Genomic DNA, 23,397 nt, shown 5'->3' with positions numbered 1-23,397 from the left:
TTCGGTGTGGCTAGCAGTGTTGTTACCATTGTGGATGGGCATAGTGTTTAAGCGTCATCCCCGACCATGACAGCACTTGTCTGAGGCTTCATTAGTTCTGTCCTGAACCAACTAAATCACACTAAAAGGGGGGTTAGCCCTATTAGTGGTTTGTTCTTTTCGTCGCCTTTTATGACTGGCAGAACATACCGGAGGCCTATTCTTTTCCCGGGCCTCCACGGGGATTATTATTATTATTATTATTATTATTATTATTATTATTATTATTATATTATTAGCAGCAGCAGTAGCAGCAGTATTAGTAATAAAGTCGTGTAATTAATTTTTTGCTTGTTTGTAGGTACACATCTGCAGTCATGGTGCACACTGAATTTCCCCTACCACTGTACTCTAGCTCAGGCATATTCAGGAAGGAGGCAGGTGAGAAAGAGCACTTGTTGTCTCTCACTGCATATGAAGTGAGTGCTCTTGGTAAAACAAGGTGATCACATGTCACTGTGTAGCACACAGGAACTGCAAACAGTGAACTGTCTTCAGGCGAGTGATCACTGTTAAGTTCAGTGATGCTTTAGATGTAAGCATATACACTTACTTAAAGTTGAGAGCACGTCTTTTTAAACTGATGAAAAGTGGCATGATGCCCGGGTTAGGAACTTCAAAGCAAAGGTCAGGTCAATTTATAACAGGTCAGAGCAAGAGCCTACATGTGTGTGGAACACAATGGTGCCCTCAGATGCTTAGTGTGCTTCAGAACTGACATAATGGAAAAATTCAATTTCCCATGACATTATAAAATGTTCAATATAAAATTTATGGACTCTTAGAAGGTGGAGGCGCAAAACTTAAAGTAAGCACTGTTAAACAATGTGACTGAAATAAGAATTAGTCGTGTGGGAGTAGAGGAATAAACTTCTAAATAATTTTCCTCAACCATTTTTCTCAACATTTTCACTATATAAATGTATTTTTGATTTTAGGACAAACACATAAAAAATGCATCTGCAATTTGAGCAAGTTACAATATGGCTTTTCAGACTGCCAAAGAGTTACGCAGTTTCACTGAAGGAGAATTTCTGAAGACATTTTTTGTATCTGCAGATAAGCATACAGCTCCTGAGAGGGGATTTCAAGCAGTTGGTCTCTTGTTCAATTGTTCGATGTAGAATTCAAGAAATAGCTAATAAGGCTTCAGGTAAGGTAATAGTTCCTGCAGAAATTTTATTGCGTTTTCTTTGTTGCTGGATGAGTGAAAAAATGTTTCTGATTATACTCAATTGGCAATTTACATTTGCAGTACAGATAATCATCATCATCATCATCATCATCATCAGAAGAACTACTGAAGTTGTTCCGATGAAAGACACTACATCAGGGGCAGAGTGAGTGAGTGTGTGTGTGTGTGTGTGTGAGTGTGTGTGTGTGTGTGTGTGTGTGTGTGTGCAAGAGTGTTGACAATATGGGTTTGCAATAGAAGAAACTTGCTTTTGGGGCTGCTGATGGTGCTGCGGCTGCAGTTGGCTGAAACATCAGTTTTGTGACACTTTTGTGAGAGATGTTCAAACTGTTACCAGCTCCATATGAGGTTTATGCAACGCACTGCATTCTCCTCCAAGGTAATTTACATGCTAAGAAAGCAAACATGAGGAAGGTGACATGTGCCATGACATAACCAACAAATTTCATCTGCATCCATGGTCTTAAGTATTATCTGTGCAAAGCCTTTTCATAAGATCTGAAATCAATTACAGTGACTTGCCATAACACAGAACAATACACTGGCTGAATCGAAGTAATGACTGAGACATTTTTTGACCTTTGAAATGAAATAGATACCACAAAAGTGGTAAGCCTGTTTTGAAATTGAAAAATAAACGGTGGATAGCATATATAGCCTTTCTCTGTGAAATTAAGACACCATACGAACATTGCAGGGTAAAAAAATGCTAATTTCAGGGATATATTGATGTATTCAGGGGTTTAAGATGTATTCTCTTTGTGGTATAGACAGCTTATTTCTGCTTATTTGCTTATTTCTCCAAGTTGTCACAGTTAATTATGGAAGCAGAGTGAAATTGTGAACAGTATCAAATTGTATTCACTGATCTTCTTGGTGAATTTTAGATTCATTTACAGGATTTTGAAAAGTTAAATGAACAGTTTAATGTCTTTCAACATCCCTTTTCAGTTGATTCTGACAATATGGAAACTGAGTTACAGTCAGAACTTTTAGACCTACAGAGTGATAGGCAGTTGTGTCCTAAGTTTCATAACAAAATTAGTCTCAGACTTTTTTTATAAGAAGTTTCTTTAACATAAATTTCTAGAACTTCACGAGCTTGCAGCTATGATTGTGTCAATGTTTGGATCTACACACTTGTGCAAGCAACTTTTTTTCCCACAATGAAGAGTACAAAATCTAGCTACGGAAGTTCACAAACAGACTTCGACATAAAAGCTTGGCTTCGAATTCGCAGTGCTCAAAAAAAGTGGCTCTGAGCACTATGCGACTTAACTTCTGAGGTCATAAGTCGCCTAGAACTTAGAACTAATTAAACCTAACTAACCTAAGGACATCACACACAGCCACGCCCAAGGCAGGATTCGAACCTGCGACTGTAGCGGTCGCCCGGCTCCAGACTGTAGCGCCCAGAACCGCACGGCCACTCCGGCCAGCTGCAGTGCTCAGAAAGTGGTACCAGATATTATTCTTTAGTGACAAGCAAAGTAACTGATATTCACTAACATTGTCTCTTCTTATGTTTAATCTTTGAATAAAATGTTAGCTAAAGATAAGTTTATATTTAAATTTTGGCTGAAAATGACATTCACCGTAGGGCTGCATCAGTCTTAAGATATCCCATGTTTTGTACTCAGCTATCCCACTAGCTTCACTTTATTGGAATATTAAGAGAGATATAAGTTTCATTTCATTGTCGTTCTTCATTAATGCATTACACTTAGAAAATAAATTTGATACTGAACGCAGTAATAAGTCATCGTGAAGTGATACATCTTCATAGAATGTGACATTAGTGACTGTAGGATTAAACTCATATACAACTTTTCTCTTGCACAACTAACTTGTCCTGATTTCCCCCTCCCCAATCTTCCACACCACGCCCCCACCTTTAGTAACCTTGAGCCAGATAGCTGGTCACTGCATACACATGAGAATGAGTCAGCTCGCATTACCACTGTCTTGTCTCCTCTGTTGGTGGACTACCTTTAAAATTTGGAAGTCATAATTAAAACCTTATACATAAGATAGTTATCTTAAGACACTCACATAAAAGGTAGCTACATATTTCACCGATGAAGGGCACTATAATTATATAGTTGTAAAAATTACTTATTTCAAGCAGATTAAACTGTGTGCCGGACCAGGACTTGGAACTGAAACCTTCACTTTTTGCAGAGAAATGCTTGACCAACGGAGCTATCAAGGTACAACTCATGACCTGCTCTAACAGCTTTACTTTCATCAGTGAGCCCTCTTCTACTTTCCAATGGTAGAGTATTTGAACAGAACTTCGGTTCATTGGGAGAATTTTACGAACTAGTGGTTCACCTGTAAAGGAGGGTGCATATAGGACTCTGGTGAAACCTACTCTTGAGTGCTGCTTGAGTGTTTGGGATTTGAACCAGCTCAGATTAAAGGAAGACATCGAAACAATCCAGAGGCGGGCTGCTAGATTTGTTACCAGTAAGTTTTAACAACACGTAAGTGTTACGGAGATGCTTTGGAAACTCAAATGGGAATCTCTGCTGGGGAAACACTACTGAGAAAATTTAGAGAACTGGCATTTGATGCTGACTGCTGAACGATTCTACTGCCACCAACATACATTGCGCATAAGGACCATGAAGAAAAGATATGAAAAATTAAGGCTCATACAGAGACATATAGACAGTTGTTTCTCCCCTCACTCTATTTGAGAGTGGAACAGGAAATGAAATGACTTCTTGTAGTACAGGGTATCTTCCTCCACGCACTGTACAGTGGCTTGCGGAGTATCTATGCCGATGTAAATGTAGATCGGTGGAATAGGCAAATAACTAAACCAATTTCACTATGCCCTTACAATAGGATGACCAGATTTTACGGGATTGTCCCTTATTTAGCTTAAGTGTCCCATTGTCCTGACAGAATACAAATGGGACGTATATTGTCCCGTTTTTCATAAACTGCCCCAAGGGTAGCAATAGCCTGTTCTCAAGTAATGTGTAGCATAAGCAAATGGAGAACAAATGTGGTCATACCCAAGAATAAAGAAAATACAATATTTGATTAAACCAAACTGAATGAGGTCTATCACTTCCAACTTCCTTACATCTCAACATAACTGCTGCAAGAATTTGTAGCTCATTACTACATTTGTGCTAGTTCTACCTCGAAGTAACGCTGCAGCAGGAAGGGTTTTCTCGATCACAAATACTTTATCAACTGACGAAAAGAAGACATTTTGTGTGTAAACTGTTAAGGAATAATTATAACTAAGATTCATTTTGTGGATACTTCATACATTGGTTTTTATAAAATTCCAATTGAAAATATCAGACGTCTACAAAAAAAGTTCAGAAACTACCCACGGTGAAACTTGGAGTCCAACTGAGAGTGAAAAATAAATAACCTATGTAAATAATAATAGTTTACTACCATAGTTAAAAACTTCGTTGGATGAAAGTGATATACTGTGATAGAAGATATTTTTATGCATCTTTTAGTATGAATTTTAACAAAATGGTATAATTATCTATGCAACTGTAGCATAAAGCAACAACTCTACTAGACATAGTAGGCCCATTAATAAAAGTTTCTAAAAAATGTCCATCCATTTCAACTTTTAATTTTGTACCATATTTTATTACACCATACAAGCATCCTTTTGTCCATAGGCAATTAACATATAAAACATGAATGAATATGAAATGATTTGCGAACACCACCAACAGACACCTTCATTCAACACTGATGTTTTGCAGGCCATATCACATGATGGGATCCGTTTAAAAGCTCTAAGCCAATTGAGTAAAGATTTGTCACAAATGAGGTAGATATCAAATATTCAATAAAACCTCACCTCAGTGGGGAGAGAAAAAAAGGAAAAGAAAACTGTTATTCTTGTTTAAACATAGTACAAAGCTACTAGTATTGTAATAAATGACATAACATACCGAAGATCAGTGAGCAGAATGTACATAAGGAGGATAAATTCCACTATCGAGGAACATTGCAACATGTTAGGAGCTGTATTTATAGATCCTAATAAATTCTTAATCTATAAATGTCCGGCGAATTATGGTTTACATCTTAACAGATTGGGCTCTTAAAACATTTAGCAAAATGTTCCCTGATACTTGTCAATCATAAGAAATAATGGAAACTAATAAATGTTAAATAACCTAAATGACTTCCAGTCAACAGTAAACTACTGTATTTATTCGAGTACAGGACGATTCTGAATATAAGACAACACTCCTTTTTTAAGAGGCTCCTAGAGGAACATTTATTTTTTAACATATTCTGACTAATAAAAATTGCAGACTTTTATTGATGTAAGGCATTTACCTAAAAAGTACCTGTTCTAAATTTATGCCATTTATTGGTTGTCTTCATCTTGATAATAAGTGGGGAAATAAAAACAAACAAAAAGTAATTGTTTACATTAATTTTTATCCCCACTACTGCTTTTATTTTTGTTTAGCCTGTTGCCTGTGGCACCACTATTTTTAACCATCATTATCATCACCTTAACAGGGCAACTGTGAAACTTATATCTTTTTTGTCACAATTATTTGGCTATGTCTTCCAAATACGTTGTGTCTTTTAATACAAAGTGAATGGATTTCACTTCTATACTGATGTGAGAATGTTACAATGTCTTTTGCTACAAAAACATATCCCCCTATAATCTGTGTCATACCTCACAGTGAGCGTCGACAACATTGCTGAACATAATGCTCCAGTCCAGACTTTTAGCATCTGTAGAAATGTATGCTATTTTAAGTATTTGTCCAACTTCAAAGTCAGTTCAGTTTCAAGTAGATATGAATGCAAGCAAAGTGCAGTTTAAACATGGTAGATGTTCATAAAAAGCTGAAGAACACAGTATAGATTCTTGTGGTTGGTAGCAAGACAAAATCTGCTGCCCGCTCACCACTCCCATCCCCACCTCATATTGTTCTAAGCTAAGTTGATGTCACTGTTCCCTATCTAAGCCTTCTGTAGTGCTGTGCCTGAGTAACAGTGAAACATGGATGGCAATATCTTCTACAGTGACGGTCATACATAACAGCAGCAACTAATGCATTAATAAAATATTGCAATCACGTCTCAGTCCAATTCTACTGTTTATTGGTACTATCCTCGCAATGGGTGTTTTCTCTATATTTTATTCTTGTGATAACAACTTCAGTCAGTTTAATGTGATTTCTTTTATTTGTTAGACACTTAATTCTGGATTCACTTTCTTTCTCATTTCATCTGAATGCCACCATCTTGTTCTAAAGCTGATTAAAAGTACGTCAATTTCTCTAGTATTCTAATAGATGAACAGCTACCAAATTTTCATTTCCAGTGCACTTCATAAATCATTTGTTTCTCATAACCAAATAAAATACTGACTTGGGTTCAGAATCAATTAATGGTTTTTGAAAAACAAGATTTTCCCCTTTGAATGTTACCTTTACTTAAAATGCAGCATAATTTATGTATATAGTATCCATACATGTATGAGAACTTCTATTGAAAACCTATTCAAATACAACAAAAGTTTGAGTTGATAGAATATAATGCTCTTTCCTCATGTGTTTCACAAAACTATCAATATTTTAAGCAGAGCATTAGATTGTTGTAGCTAGTTTATAGTTTCTCATGTACCTACCCTTTTGCACTAGTGCCACAAGTCAAATGCCACATGACCAATGGAGCAAGATCGATACTTATTCATTCAGATTTAGATTACTATGAAAGAAGTGACTTTAACTGTTCAAATGAAGAATATATTTTTGAGGGTTGTTATGTCCAACTAATAAACCTTAATGTTGTTACAACGTCAATTTATGGAATCCCAGGGAAAGTAATAACTGAGCATTTCCTACGTAAATTTCAGTTCTTGCTCCGACACCTTAGTATAGTGAAAAAGAAGGGGGGGAAAATGTAATTGCTTTTGATTTCAAAATCAATGTGCTTAGTGCAAACAGTGAAGAATAAAAATTCATTGACTTAATAGAAAAATTACCATTTCAAACTAAATTCTTCAGAATCAACAAGAGAAAGTGCCCAGCCTGCTTCATGTATTGACAATAATTCAACGAATTATGGTTTTGAAGATGCACATAAATTTTGTTTGGATTTCTGATCATTCAGGATTATTCACTGGGCTGAGATCAGGTAAGGAAATTCTGCGTAAAAAAGTCTACATAAAAAGGCACTTTAATCAGGAAAACATGATTTCATTTCATGACTAGCTGAATAAGACAGAATGGCACTTTGACGGAACTGACAGAATTATTTGAAGCAATGCAAATTTTGAAGCATTCTTAAGTAAGCTTTTAAATGTTTTCAATGAAACTTTTCCACCTAAAAGTTGTTTTAAGAAAGTTGCATAACAATCAAAATGGATCACTAAACAATATCTAGTGCTAAGAAAGAAGACAGCTACACAATGAACTATGATATAATAAAAATACTGACTTTGTTGAATATGTCAGACGATACCAAATTACAGACATTGACAAGGCAGCAAAGCAAATAGCAAATAATAGTTTAAATCTAAGACCTGAGACTAAATCAAAGGCAGTGCGGTCAGTTGTGAAATCTGAATCAGGTATTAAAGACCCTAGTCATGAAATTTGTAAAATCAAGTATGAAGATGAGGTTACTGAAAATCCAGCTCAAATTTCATAATGCTCCAATGAATTCTGAATTAATGTAGCAAAGTCAGATGTCAATGTTGCAGATTAGGACAATGAAGTATGTCCATTCAGACTAGATAAAATGTCTGAATGCCTCACACAATTTAAAAGTGTCAGCAATAGAAGCAGGAAATATTATATTAATACTGAAAAACAAAAATTCTTTAGGTTGGGATGAGATGCCCACAAAAGTTCTCAAATTTGTGTGTAAAATAATAGGGCACCCACTGTGTATAATAATTAACCAATCTTTTGAACATGGATGTTTCCCAGAGGTGCTGAAGTATGCAGAAGTAAAACCCCTGTTCAAAAAAGAGCCGAGAGAAATTAGGAAATTATTGTCCCATATTACTTTTTCCAGTCTTATCAAAAGTATTTGAAAAAACCAATGCCATCCAGATTCAAAATTTTATTGAATATTTTGAGATTACTTCGAAAAATCAATTTGGCTTCCAGTGTGAAAAAGATCTATAGATGAAATTAACAAGTTCATAGTCAAGACTGGCACAACATTAGACAATAAAAATAAAGTTGCAGGGATCTTTTGTAACCTCACACAAGTTTTGACTCAGTAAATCGTGCACTTCTTATCCATAAACTTGACACGTATGGAATTAGGGGTAGTGTTCTACATTGGCTTACTTCATTCATACCTGTGCAGTAAGAAACAAAGAGTGGTTGTCTCTACAAATGCAGAAAATTATTCTTCCAAATGGAAGATAGCCTATCCTATGACTTATTTTGTTTCTGTTCTACATTAATGACCTATCAATCAATATAAACACCCTATCAGTTTTATTTGTGGATGACACATCTGTATTAATTGAGGAGTGTAAGTCAGAGACTATCCCTGTCTCCATCATCTATACAATAGATCATTTAGACACATAGTTTCATCTCAGCTGATTAACTCTGAATGTCCAAAAACCCTAGTGATCCAGTTCATAACAAAACAGTCAACATCCCAGGAAATTAAAATAAACCACAAAAATCAAAATCTACGAGAAGTGCATTTTCCGAATTTTTTAAGATTAAGCATACACATGAATTCAAACTGGAACAAACATATGGAATATCTAATAAATGAAGTATGTAGCTTTGCACTGGCAATGCAAATACTGGCAAATGTCACTGACATAGGCACAAGGAAAATTGCATTCCTTAGCTGTTTCCAGTCAGTTATAAGAAACAGTATTTTTGGGGAAATTTGAGTAACTCAATCCACATACTGAAATTAGAGAACAGAATTATTAGAAACATGTGTGGTGTACATCCAAGGAAATCATGTTGCCCATTATTTAAAAATCTGAAATTATTAACAGTACCCTCTCTATGTAGCTATGATATCATCTTTTTTTGCATAGCAATTCAGAATTATGCAAGGAGGACTGCTTTGGTCACACGTATAATACAAGAAATAAAGAAAATTTTATGCTCCCTGCTCACCATTTAAACTTATATGCTCAGACTCCCCAGTATGTGTGAATGAAAATTTAGAATTAACTAAAAGCCACAAACAATCTGAGTATGAACCTATTTTCACTGAAAAGAACGCTACACATGAAGAACTCATGAATGATGAAGTGAAAGTTTCAGCAGGGTGAAGTTTATAAACTGTCTTGTTGCGTGGATATGTAAAGGTATCTTTTCAGAAAAAGTTACATTTATGTTTAAATGCAACTCTGCCTTATTAACTAAGTTTTATATCATTGAAATTGTGTTAACCATATTTTGACATGTCTCCTGTACTTAAATCAAACGATTAATATATGTATGCTATGAGGTGAATAAATCACAATTCACTCAGTCCCTGGAGGGTATCAATTTCATGAATTGTGTAAATGTCACTCCCTTCCTTCCTCCCCTACCCTGCTTCAACAATGAATGCACAATTTTCTATAACATACTCTTTATCTTCTCTTCTACAGGAGTGACACACACACACATTATTATTATTATTATTATTATTATTATTATTATTATTATTATTATTATTTGGAAAAAGATTTTGTCATTGGACAAGTAGAAAAAATTAATATCTAACTAAAAGATACATCTTTAAAATGTGCCTCCAAAGCTACATTTTTCACTGTTAGATAAGTTCTATGCCATGTATGGGCTATAGCAATACAAAGAACTTTTTAAATACACAAAGCAACAAAAATTGCATCCAAAAATCAATATTTGCAAAAAGTACAAATTGCTGCATGTGGATAAATCACTCTGACTAAATGCTCATCACTAGAGCAGGGAGTTTGTAAGAATTGTAACAGTGAAATAACAACACTAAACAAATAAATTTCATGCTTACAGTTCACAGTCAATACTTTAAAAAGAGATGTTGACTTACTCAAGAATTAAAATTGGGATCTGTGATCAAAGCCTTCAGTAAGTGAAGTTACCCAAGTCAAAAGTAATAAATCATCAAATTGGATAAAAGTATCACATAAAGGTAGCTCTTCAACCACAAAAAGAACTACCAACTCTGTATTTTCCAATAAAAACGAATATCATGTTTTGCAAACAAGTGACTGTGATAACCACTCTCTTAATGACCGTGACCTTGTAAAAATTAGTCAGATGAAAGTGAATAGTGTTTTTGCATCTAATGTCCAAAACAAACACGGATCATCAAGGAAAAAGCGTGGTGTACTTTTACTAACAGACAGTCACAGCAGAAAACTATTCAGCATGTTCCGAGAGAAATATTGTGACATAGAAGTGACTAGTGTGGTGAAACCTCGAGTGGGATGTAAAATTATTGTAAACACTAACTCACAGATGAAACTAATGCAGAAAATGAGTTTATTGTCTGTATAATAAGATTAAACGAGGTGGCATAAAATAAAGCAGAGGTTTGCGTGAAAACTCTGCAGAATTTTCTAGAAGCTGACAATTCAGAAACACAGCAGTTGCCACACTGCCTCATAGGCACGGTCCAATTTATGGTTCATGTTTAAGTAAAAGAATTCAGAAAACAAACTTTAAAATAAGGAAACTGTGTTCACAATACGCCAAGTGCAGCATACTGGATATAAGCAAGCTATATCTAATTCTGCACATGAAGTGTGGAATGCCTTTTAACTATAACCTGTCAGTGAAGTAATTAACAAAAGACTTTTAAGGACTAGAAAAATCTATCAGCTTCCTGTACGTCTTACTTACAACAGCTAGGAAAGTAAAATGAGCAAGAAAGAAGAATGAAAAGACAACACAACTGGTGATCCCAATTTAAACTGAAGGTATGTGATGCTCTAAATATGACTCCCAACTACCAAGTCGTGAATACACCTGATCTAAAAATTTATCACTATAATGTGCAATCCCTGCATAAGAGTGATGCAATTAATGTACTGTTAACTGATGAACTAAAAGATATCTCAGTGTGATGGATTTATGAACACTGGCTTAACCCAGAATCAGTTCAAAATACAAAAATAAATAAATTCATTTTGCCTTTTTACTATTGCAGGAAAAATAGCAGGCAGAGTTGGGTGGCAATTTAAAAAGGAAAATATAAATTTTAACCAGCCTACCTACCTTAACTAAAACAAATATCGAAAAGAATTATGAAATTGCAGCTATAAAAATTATTCAGGTCAACCTGGTTATTGCTACAATTTACCTATCAATTTTGAACTTTTCTTAAACAAAACAGAGTCATAGCTAAATAAAGTAAATAAAATGGATTGCAAGTTGATAATATGAACGGATTTTCTCGCAAATAGTAGAAACAGAGAGGCCCTTCTGAACCTTGCAACATCCTATAATTTAATGACTGAAGTAAAAGCTGCTACCCGAGTAACAGAAACTTGTGAAACAGCTTTAGATAAATTTCTAGCCAAGAAAAGTTTGCACAACACTTCACTAAAAAATTTCAGTTTGGCTTACAGTGACCATCTTGCTCAAATATTAAGCTTAAAAATGAAAAGCAGTGTTATTAACAACATGACTTTAAGAACCACAAGTAGAAGGTATAGCCACGATAATGTAAACTACTTCAAAAGCTTATTACAGAAAGAAAGATGGTCACAGGTTTACAGAATTAATTATATCAATGAAAAATTCAACACCTTAATTGGTACATTAACCCACTTCTTTCAAATTGCCTTCCCAATGAAAACTGGAACCACAAAGGGGAATTCTAGAACAAACAGCTAGATCACAAGGAATATAAAGATTTCATGCCAGAAAAAAAAGCTACTTCTTGAAATGTGTAAATCAAAATATTCCTCACTTGAAATACACATATACTGTAAAAAATACTCCAAAATACTAAGAAAAGTAATAAGAGCAGCAAAAATAATGCATAACGATGAATACACTTATAATTCATATAATAAAGTGAAGGCTATGTGGAGTGTTTAAAAAAAAAAAGAATCTGGTGAACACAGACCATCTTGCAAAAATATAACACCACCACAAAAAAATAAAGAAGTGACAAACCCCTTACAAGTAGCCAACACTTTCAACAATTTTTTCCACAGGTGTTGCTGATAATTTCAACAATCAAACTTACATAAGAGCACCCAAGCCAACGAATACAAAGTAAGTGCCTGTAGAGACTCAATGTACATCAGTTCTGTCTCACAAGATAAAGTAGGTAATGCTATAAAATGACTAAAGAATTACAACTCTGCAGCCACTGATGGTGTCCCTGCAAAAGAAGAGGGCATCAAACCTAAATGAAATACTTAAACACTTCTGTGACAGCTCACTTCAGGCAGGCACTTTCCATGAGGTATTGAAAATATCTAAAGTTATTCCAGTAGTCAAAAAAGGCATGGAAAATAATATAAATAACTGCAGATCCATCCCTTTCCTCTTGCATATCAAAAGTATTAGAAAAAGTTATGTCTGACAAACTTATGAAATTTGTAAATAAATACAATATCCTATGCAATGAACAACATAGAATTAGTACTAAGAGATTAACAGCAACTGCTATTCATCAGTGCTTCAATTCCATTTTAAATCTGAGGGACAAGAAACAGGAATCAATAGGTGTATTCAGTGACCTATCAAAAGCTTTTGACATGGTGGGCCATAAGATTCTTCTGTCAAAGCTTGAAAAAATGTGGTATTTGAGGTCTGTCCAACAACTGGATCAGTTCCTTCTGGAGCAATCATATGCATGCAGTGTGCATCAAGCACACAGATATCCACCTAAAACCTTTGTGTGTAGACTTACCACATTTTAAACAAATTAAATATGATGTACCCCAAGGATCAGTAATGGTACTCCTTCTGTTCCTGCTGTACATAAATGATCTCAACTTAAATGTGGATGCACATAAGACTATCATATTTGCAGATGACAGAACAATTCTACTGAAAGGAGACAGTAAAGAAAAGTTACAGCAATCAGTAAACACTGACACAAACCATGTTAGCAGCTGGGCACAGAATAATCAACTTGTAATAAATAGTAAAAAAAATCATTGCACCTAAATTCCACAATGCTTCAAACAAGGACTTCTATTCTCACCTTAAATATGGAGCAACTTTCTGGAGAAACTCTAAAACAGCTGACAGCACTTTCACTGAACAAATATTAAATGCTCTGAATAACCGGACATCACCCATTGGTATTTTTTGTGATCTCTCAGAGGCCTTTGATTGTGTAAATCATGGAATTCTTTTAGATAAGCTAAATCATTATGGTTTGAGGGGGGCAGTGCACAAATGGTTTAATTCATACTTAACTGGAAGAATGCAGAAAGTTGCAGAAAGTTGAAATAAGTGGTTCATGTAATGTTAGAACAACAGCTGATTCCTCAAACGGGACAGAGGGGGGGGGGGGGGGGGGGGGGGGGGGGGGGGCGGTGCTAATCAAGTACGGGGTCCCACAGGGTTCGGTCTTAGGTCCTTTAATGTTCTTGATATACACTAATGACTTACCATTCCACATTGATGAAGATGCAAAGTTAGTTCTTATGATGATACAAAGTATAGTAATAACATCAAAAACCAAGAACTAAGTGATGTAATTGTAAATGATGTGTTTCACAAAATTATCAAGTGGTTCTCAGCAAACGGACTCTCTTTAAATTTTGATAAAACACAGTATATACAGTTCCGTACAGTAAATGGCAAAACTCCAGCAATAAATATAGACTTTGAACAGAAGTCTGTAGCTAAGGTAGAATTTTCATAATTTTTTGGGTGTGTCTATTGATGAGAGGTTAAACTGGAAGCAACACATTGATGGTCTGCTGAAACGTCTGAGTTCAGCTGCGTAAGCTATTACGGTTATTGCAAATTTTGGTGATAAGAATCTCAGTAAATTAGCTTACTATGCCTACTTTCATTCACTGCTTTCGTATGGCATCATATTCTGGGGTAATTCATCGTTGAGTAGAAAAGTATTCATTGCTCAAAAACGTGTAATCAGAATAATTGCTGGAGCCCACCCACGGTCATCCTGCAGACATCTATTTACGGATCTAGGGATCCTCACAGTAACCTCACGGTATATATATTCACTTATGAAATTTGTTGTTAATAATCCCAACCCAGTTCAAAAGTAATAGCAGTGTGCATAGCTATAACACCAGGAGAAAGGATGATCTTCACTATGCAGGGTTAAATCTGACTTTGGCACAGAAAGAAATTATGCTGCCACAAAAGTCTTTGGTCACCTAACAAACAGCATCAAAAGCCTGACAGATAGCCAACCTACATTTAAAAATAAATTAAAAGAATTTCTAGATGACAACTCCTTCTACTCAATGGCTGAATGTTTTAGATATAAATTAAGGAGAGGGGGAAAAAAACTTAAACATTAGTGTCATGCAATATTTTGTGTAATGTAATATCTTGTACATACATCTTTTATTAACCTGACACATTCCACATCATTACGAAGTGTTGTATTCATGATCTATGGAACAAGTATTAATCTAATCTAATCTAATCTAATCAAACTACAAAAAAAAAGCGCCATTACAATGATGTTTAGTTGCAAACATACAGACTCTTACAAACCTCTTTTAAAATATTTGGTATTCCTCCACTATTATATATATTACCGAACGAAAGCGTTGGTATGTTGATAGACACACAAATAAACACAAAAACATACACAAAATTCAAGCTTTCGCAACTCACGGTTGCTTCATCAGGAAAGAGGGAAGGAGAGGGAAAGATGAAAGGATGTGGGTTTTAGAGAGACTTCCCTTAGCGGGAAAAAAGGATAGGTATCCACTCACGCCCCCCCCCCCCCCCACACACACACACACACACACACAGACACAAGCAGACATGTCTTTCCGCTCCGGGATTGGAATGACTCCTTACCCTCTCCCTTAAAACCCACATCCTTTCGTCTTTCCCTCTCCTTCCCTCTTTCTTGATGAAGCAACCGTGGGTTGTGAAAGCTTGAATTTTGTGTGTGTGTTTGTGTTTATTTGTGTGTCTATCAACATACCAACACTTTTGTTTGGTAAGTTACATCATCTTTGTTTTTAGATATATTTTTCCCACGTGGAATGTTTCCCTCTATGAGATATATATATAACAAAAATTTACATGTAACACTTATCAACACATCTCTGTCCCCAAAAAATACTTTCCACATGTGCGCTAAACTTCACAAGAAGCTGCGTATAAACATAAAGCTATTACTGAGGTCAAAACCTTTTAAAATCATATTTATAGCATCTCTGCTTTTACTCCATTGACGAACATTTAAAATTATGGAGTGTTTTATATAAATACTTAATGTATAAAATGTTTCATTGCAAACTTAAATAAGTATAACTATAAATCACTTTCAGAAGTGTACTTATAACTTGACTTGTCCAATATCTTATGCAAAAAGAGACTTTTGTAGACAACAGGACCAATAAATACAATACAGTCTTCATCTGACTGGGAATTAATTACATGTGGTGTTCCTCAAGGATCCATCTTGGGTCTACTGCTTTTTCTTGCGTACATTAATGACCTCTCATATGTTACACTGCCAGATACTAAGTTGGTTTCGTTTGCAGATGATACAAACACTGCAATAAGTAGCAAGTCAAGTACAGATTTATAAATAGCTGACAATCAAATTTTCACTGACATTAATAGTAGTTTAAAGCTAATTCACTGTCATTAAACTTTGAGAAGAACCACTATATGCAGTTCAGAACCTGCAAGAGAGTTCCTTCCAGCATGACAATAACATATGAAGACATGCAGATCGACGAGGTTGACAGTGTTAAGTTTCTGGGATTACAACTCGATAATAAATTCAGTTGGGAAGGGCATACCACAGAATTGATTATGCACCTAAAGAAGTCTCTATTTGCTGTGAGAATGATGTCAGATGTAGGAGATATAAATATAAAAAAACTTGCATACTTTGCTTACTTTCATTCTGTTATGTTATACGAGATCATTATTCTGGGGCAACTCACAAAACCTAGCTCAAGTTTTTAGGGTGCAAAAGCGTGTCATAAGAATCACTTGTGGTGTAAATTCAAGAACATCTTGTAGACACCTGTTCAAGGAACTTTGTATTCTAACCACTGTTTCTCAGTATATTTATTCCTTAATGAAATTTGTTGCAAGTAATACATCTCTATTTCCAACCAACAGCTCAATACATAGTATCAATGCTAGGAATAAAGACAATCTACATAAAGACCTTACCCTTGGTCCCAAAAAGGGGTCCAATATTCAGGAACACACATTTTCAATACATTGCCAGCAACCCACTAAAATTTTGTTTCAGATAAAGCACGGTTTAAACAAAGTTTGAAAGACTTTTTGATAGGCAACTCCTTCTACTCCATAGATGAATATATTAACAGAAACTGTTAAGCCAGCTTAAGTAAAAAATATCAGTTAGATTTCAGTTTTGACAACACTTGGTCACAACAGTCAAGTTTAGGTATTTTGTGTATGATAAATTGATCAATAGTGCATAACAGTGTTTCATTCTGACATTGTGTTAATTCTGTAAATATTAGCTGTTCCGGTTTACTGCGTTGTATTAACCTATTTCGACTATCTCCTGACAAATGATCAAGCTAGTAAGTATTATATTCAAATGTTTTAAAATTTTTATGTCAGACTTTCTGACATGTTCCACACCCACGTGAATCATCTCATTTTTTGGGTCTATGGAACAAAAACTGAATATAATGTAATCTAATCTAATCTAAAAGACAACTGGCACCAAATAGAACACCACTGACTATTGACAAGCTTGTGATAGCCAGGTGTATCTCTGGATTGGTATAAATAATATACTATTGTCACATAGAAGAAGGTGTAATTAGATGAATGACAAACACTAACTTCACTTAACGACGGTTTATTCAGAACTTGCACATACAAGAGCGTGGAGCAAACTGCCTTGGGCCAGAACACATACGGTATATATACAGTTACAGAACATTCCAGTACAATGATTCTTGATATTTGTGGTTACTTCTAGAATGACCTCGAACCGAATATACAAATTAAAATTTTACAGTTACGACCCTTTGTGCAACAGTCTAGTAACTGCTACACCACAGTGACGGTGCTACTCAGCTGCTTCTGCAACATTGATCCCTGCTTTAGAGAACAGCGTCTCGGTGTTACGTCCTCCTAGTCTGGGAACAAGTCATCGGTGCTGCATATTCCAATTCACAATGACTGATGCTCACCCTGGCGGTGATATTCTCAGAACTTCCATTGCCGCTATGCTCTTCGTCACCTTTCCGCATGTTGTCTGTTGCTGGAGCTTCGAATTTACCCTGGGTTGCAGGATCCTTATAGGGCTTCATTCGAAGGATGTGAACCATATCTCTGATCTTTCGTCATCTTGTGTCGGGGTCGAAATCTTCAACTTCATAAGTAAAGTCAGACAACTGTCTTACGACCTTATAAGATCCAAAGTAGCACCTGAGGAGCTTCTCAGAGAGACCAACCTTCCAAACAGGAGTGAAGAACCAGATGAGGTCACCAGGCTGGTAGACAACAGGGCGGTGGCTCACGTCATACCTTCGGCGATCGTTTTCTTGAGCTTGCAGTGTACAGAGTTGAGCTAACTGCCAAGTTTCCTCAGCTCTGGTTAACACCTGGCCGATGTAGTCATCATCCACATCACCAGGATGTAATGGTGTCCATCATCATAGTTGCTTCACGCCCACGCACCAGGAAAAATGGTATAAATTCTGTGGTGTCTTGTTTGGCAGTGTTGTAGGTAAATGTCATGAAAGGTAGCGCCTCATCCTAGTTTCTCTGCTAAACACTGATGAACACTGATAGCATGTTGGCCAAGGTCTTATTAAGGCTTTCAGTAAGACCATTAGTTTGCGGATAGTAGGCAGTCGTCATGTGATGAGTAATGTTGCACCGATGGTTTATCTCTGTCACAAGATTCGACTGAAAAATTTTCCCACGATCAGTAATTAATGACCTTGGGGCACCATGTTTTAATACAATGTCTTCCATGATGAATTTGGCAACCTAAAATGCTTCGGCTGTTTTCACGGCTTTTGTAATGGCATAGCATGTCAGATAATCATTGCAAACAATAATCCATCTATTGCCACTAGCAGACATTGGAAATCATCTGAGGAGGTCAATCCCAACACACTGGAAAGGCGTTTCAGATGGTGGAATTGGTATGAGTCAGCCAGGTGGTTTCTGAGGCACTGCCTTTCTCCTCTGGCACTCTCAACAGTTGGTTGGTTTGGGGGATTAAAGGGACCAGACTGCTACAGTCATCGGTCCCTCGTTCCCAACTTTCAAACACCCACACAGAATAAAAAACGAACAATGGAAAAGACGACAGACGACACAGGACAAGAAAGACTTAGACAGAGACCAGACAAAAGAAATTAAAATCACACAGCGTGTGACAGTGGTTGGTCGACCATAGAGACAAAAAAAAGGAAAAGCCAACCACCGAGAAACACGCTAAAAACTTGGTCTAAAATCGTAGGCCAAAGGCCAGAATCAATACAAAAAATAACGCTCAGATTACGTGTTAAAAGCCCCCTGCTCGAATAAAATACAAAACTAAGCCTGCCATTGCAGTATCGTCGGCTAAAAGGGCAGGGAGCGTGTCAGGCAGCACAAACGTCTGCCTGAGCACAGCTAAAAGCGTACACTCCAACAAAATGTGGACCACCGTCAAAACGGATCCGCAGCAACATAGGGGTGGGTCCTCTCGGCGCAATAAGTAGCCGTGCATCATCAATGTGTGCCCAATGTGCGGCAGAGGACAACAGACTCCTTGTGAAAGACCCGCAAGGAGGAGCGCCACACACCGGTAGCCTACTTGATGGCCCGAAGTTCGTTTGATGAAGCCAGGGCGCACCATTCAGTGTCCCAAAGTTGGAAAACTTTGCGGCATAAGGTAGCTCGCAAATCAGTCTCTGGGAGGCCAATTTCCAGAGATGGTTTACTGGTGGCCTGTTTGGCCAGGCTGTCAACATGTTCATTGCTGGGTATCCCAATATGGCCTGGGGTCCACTCAAAGGCCACAGAGCGGCCGCAATGGGCAAGAGTATGGAGGGACTCCTGGACAGCTAGCACCAGATGAGAGCGAGGGAAACACTGGTTGATAGCTCATAAACCACTCAGGGAGTCGCTACAGATAACGAAGGACTCACCGGAGCAGGTGCGGATGGACTCCAGGGCACGAAAGATGGCGACCAGCTCGGCAGTGAAAACGCTGCAGCCAGCCGGCAATGAACATTGTTCGCAATGGTCCCCTAGAGTTAAGAGCATAACCGACACGACCAGCAACCATCGAACCATCAGTGTAAAGAACGCCAGAGCCCTGATATGTGGCAAGGATGGAATAAAAGCGGCGGCGGAAGGCCTCCGGAGGGACTGAGTCCTTTAGGCCCTGTGCCAATTCAAGCCGTAGGCAAGGGCGGGGCAAACACCATGGGGGTGTACGCAAAGGGGCCCTGAAAGGAGGTGGAAGAGGGAAAACCCCAAGCCCGGAGAGAAGCTCTCTGACGCGGACCGCGATCGTACAACCCGACCGGGGCACACGTTCTAGGAGACGGACGACTGACTGCGGGAACAGGAGATGATAATTAGGATGCCCAGGCAAGCTGCAAACATGCGTAGCATAAGCGGCCAGTAAACGTTGGCGCCGTAACTGCAGTGGAGGGACACCTGCCTCCACAAGTATGCTGTCCACAGGGCTGGTCCGGAAAGCACCAGGGGCAAGTCGGATGCCACTGTGAAGGACTGGGTCCAGCACCCGTAACGCAGATGGGGATGCTGAACCATAAGCCAGGCTCCCATAATCCAGACGGGACTGGATTAATGCCTGGTAGAGCCGTAAGAGGTGGTGGTGGTGGTGGTGGTGGTGGTGGTGGTGGTTAGTGTTTAACGTCCCGTCGACAACGAGGTCATTAGAGACGGACCGCAAGCTCAGGTTAGGGAAGGATTGGGAAGGAAATCGGCTGTGCCCTTTCAAAGGAACCATCCCGGCATTTGCCTGAAACGATTTAGGGAAATCATGGAAAACCTAAATCAGGATGGCCGGAGACGAGATTGAACCGTCGACCTCCCGAATGCGAGTCCAGTGTGCTAACCACTGCGCCACCTTGCTCGGTAGCCGTAAGAGACTAGATCAGTCGGCGCCCCAGCTGGTGTGGCTCAAGCATTGCAGAGCATTAAGATGCCGCCAACACATCTGTTTAAGCTGCCGAATATGTGGGAGCCAAGTCAACCGGGCATCAAAAACCACAACCAAAAACCGATGTGTCTCCACCACAGCAAGAAGTTCACCAGCAAGATAAAGCCATGGCTCAGGGTGAACTGTTCGTCGCCGGCAGAAATGCATAACGCAGGTCTTGGCTGCCGAAAACTGGAAGCCATGCGCTACAGCCCAAGACTGCGCCTTGTGGATAGTGCCCTGCAGCTGATGTTCAGCAGCTGCAATGCCAATGGAGCTATAGTAAAGGCAGAAGTTGCCAGCATACAAGGAAGCTGAGACAGACGTTTCCACCACCGCAGCGAGCCCTTTAATTGCAATTAAAAACAGGCAGACACTTAAAACAGACCCCTGCGATACCCCGTTCTCCTGAACTCGGGAGGAACTATGGGAGGCCGCGACTTGCACGTGGAAGGTACGATGCAACAGAAAATTTCGTATGAAAATTGGCAGCGGATCCCGAAGACGCCAACCATTAAGCATAGAGAGGATGTGATGGCGCCATGTCGTATCATATGCCTTCCGCATGTCACAAAAGACATAGATGAGGTGCTGACAGTGGGCAAAGGCCGTACAGATGGCTGACTCCAGGCTCACCAGATTGTCAGCAGCAGAGCGGCCTTTACAGAACGCACCCTGAGACGGAGGTAGAAGGCCCCGAGACTCGAGTACCCAACTCAACCGCCGGCTCACCATGCGTTCGAGCAACTTGCAAAGAACGTTGGTGAGGCTAATGGGGCGGTAGCTGTCCACCTCCAAAGGGTGCTTGCCAGGTTTCAAAACGGCGATAACAATGCTCTCTTGCCATTGCAATGGAAACTCACCCTCGATCCAGATACGGTTGTAACGGCCGAGGAGGCATCGCTGGCAGTCCCCTGGAGGTGTTTCAGCATCTGACAGTGGATGCAATCAGGCCCGGGAGCTGTATCAGGGCAAGCGGCTAGGGCACTGTGGAATTCCCACTCACTGAATGGAACATTGTACGATTCAGGATGGCGGGTGTGAAATGAAAGGCTCCGACATTCCAACTGCTCTTTAATGCAGCGGAAAGCCAGTGCATAATTCACAGATGCGGAACTGAGAGCAAAATGGTCTGCTAACCGGTTGGCAATTATGTCGGAGTCAGTATAAATTGCCCCCATTCAGTGACAGTGCACAGACTCTGACAGGGTCCGATAACCATAGAGGCATCTAATCTTGGCCGAAACCTGTGATGGAGAGACATGGGGGCCAATGGTGGAGACATGCCGTTCCCAGAACTCCTGCTTGTGTTGGCGAATGATGCGGTGCGCTCGTGCACAGAGCCATTTAAAGGCGACGAGGTTTTCAAAAGATGGATGCAGCTTGTGATGATCGAGCACCCACCTGCAATCTTTAATCGCCTCGGTGATCGCAGGTCCCCTCGGCAGAGGACTGTGCCTTGGTGGTTACCAAGACACAGTCGTCTGCTGAGGGGACCCAGAAGAACGGGGAATGGCATATTCTGCGGCAGTAACAATGCCGGTGGTGACCGAGTGAACCACCACATCAATGGCTTCATTAGAAAGAGGCGCAATAGCGGCCATGGAGGAGAATAAGTCCCAGTCAGCCTTATTCATAGTCCATCTGCAAGGGCGCCCAGAAGAGTAATACTATGGCAGTGACAGAAAGATCGGAAAGTGGTCACTACCACACAGGTTGTCGTGCACACTCCATTGGACACACGGTAAGAGGCTAGGGCTGCAGATCAAAAGGTCGATGGCTGAGTACGTGCCATGTGCCACACTGAAATGGGTGAAGGCACTATCATTTAAAATGGAAAGGTCGAGCTGTGTCAATACATGCTCAATGGTGGCGCCTCGACCTGTTGCCACTGATCCACCCCACAGAGGGTTATGGGCGCTGAAGTCGCCCAGTAAAAGGAAAGGTGGCGGCATTTGGGCTATCAGCACAGCCAGGACATGCTGTTGGACATCACCATCCGGTGGAAGATAAAGACTGCAGATAGTAACAGCCTGTGGCATCCACACCCGAACAGCGGTATCCTCTAAAGGTGTATGTAGAGGGACAGACTCGCCGTGAAGGGAGTGAAGGACGTAGATGCAGACACCACCAGATACCCTTTCATAAGCTGCCTGGTTCCTATAATAACCCCGATAGCCACGGAGGGCTGGGGTTCGCATTGCCGGAAACCAAGTTTCTTGAAGAGCAATGCAGAAGAAAGGGTGAAGACTGAGAAGTTGTCGGAGCTCAGCAAGATGGTGGAAGAAACCGCTGCAGTTCCCCTGGAGGATGATATTGTCCATGGCTGAGAAAGGTGTGAAGGGACTGGGGAGGCAGATTACGCCGCTGGGTCACCTGCTGCCTCCGATTGAGCACCCGTGCAAGTGCTATCCATTGCGTCTGAGGGACTGGCGAGATCGAGGTCTTCAGCAGACACAAGAATCTCCACCTCAGATGCAGAGCTTGTAGGTAGCGGTGGAGTAGGTGCCACCGCAGGTGCCAAGGTCTTACGGGTCTTCAATGTCACTTTCTCTTGCTGTTCCTTTGGTTGCCGTTGCTGGGAGGGCTTATTGGAGTCAGTCTCCGGGACCAAAGATGATCGAGAAGCTCGACGACCAGCGACCTGTGGCTTCTTCAGCCACTGGTGGGTGTCTGCTGTGCCGCTGGTAGGAACCTGGGAAGGGAATAACCCAAGGGATCCCTTCCAAGTGAGAGAAGCCGAGGAAGACTTACGCTTCTCCGGCTTAGAAGTGGGGACTGGTGTCCCCGGTGGTTGCGGGGGTGCTGCTCCCGAGGTAGGTGGAGCGGGAGCAACAGTGAGAGAAGTGGCCCCC

At 39.4% G+C, this 23,397-nt stretch overlaps 1 protein-coding gene across 2 annotated transcripts in view; it reads right to left on the bottom strand.

Moving 5' to 3' along the window:
• LOC126184627 (exocyst complex component 1) overlaps nucleotides 1-23,397 on the bottom strand; it is a 254,800-nt gene that overhangs the window by 130,092 nt on the left and 101,311 nt on the right. The window lies entirely within an intron of this gene.

Source organism: Schistocerca cancellata, chromosome 4 (assembly GCF_023864275.1).
Source record: "Schistocerca cancellata isolate TAMUIC-IGC-003103 chromosome 4, iqSchCanc2.1, whole genome shotgun sequence".
Classification (NCBI taxonomy): Eukaryota; Metazoa; Arthropoda; class Insecta; order Orthoptera; family Acrididae; genus Schistocerca; species Schistocerca cancellata.
This window is presented reverse-complemented; position numbering and strand designations above follow the sequence as displayed.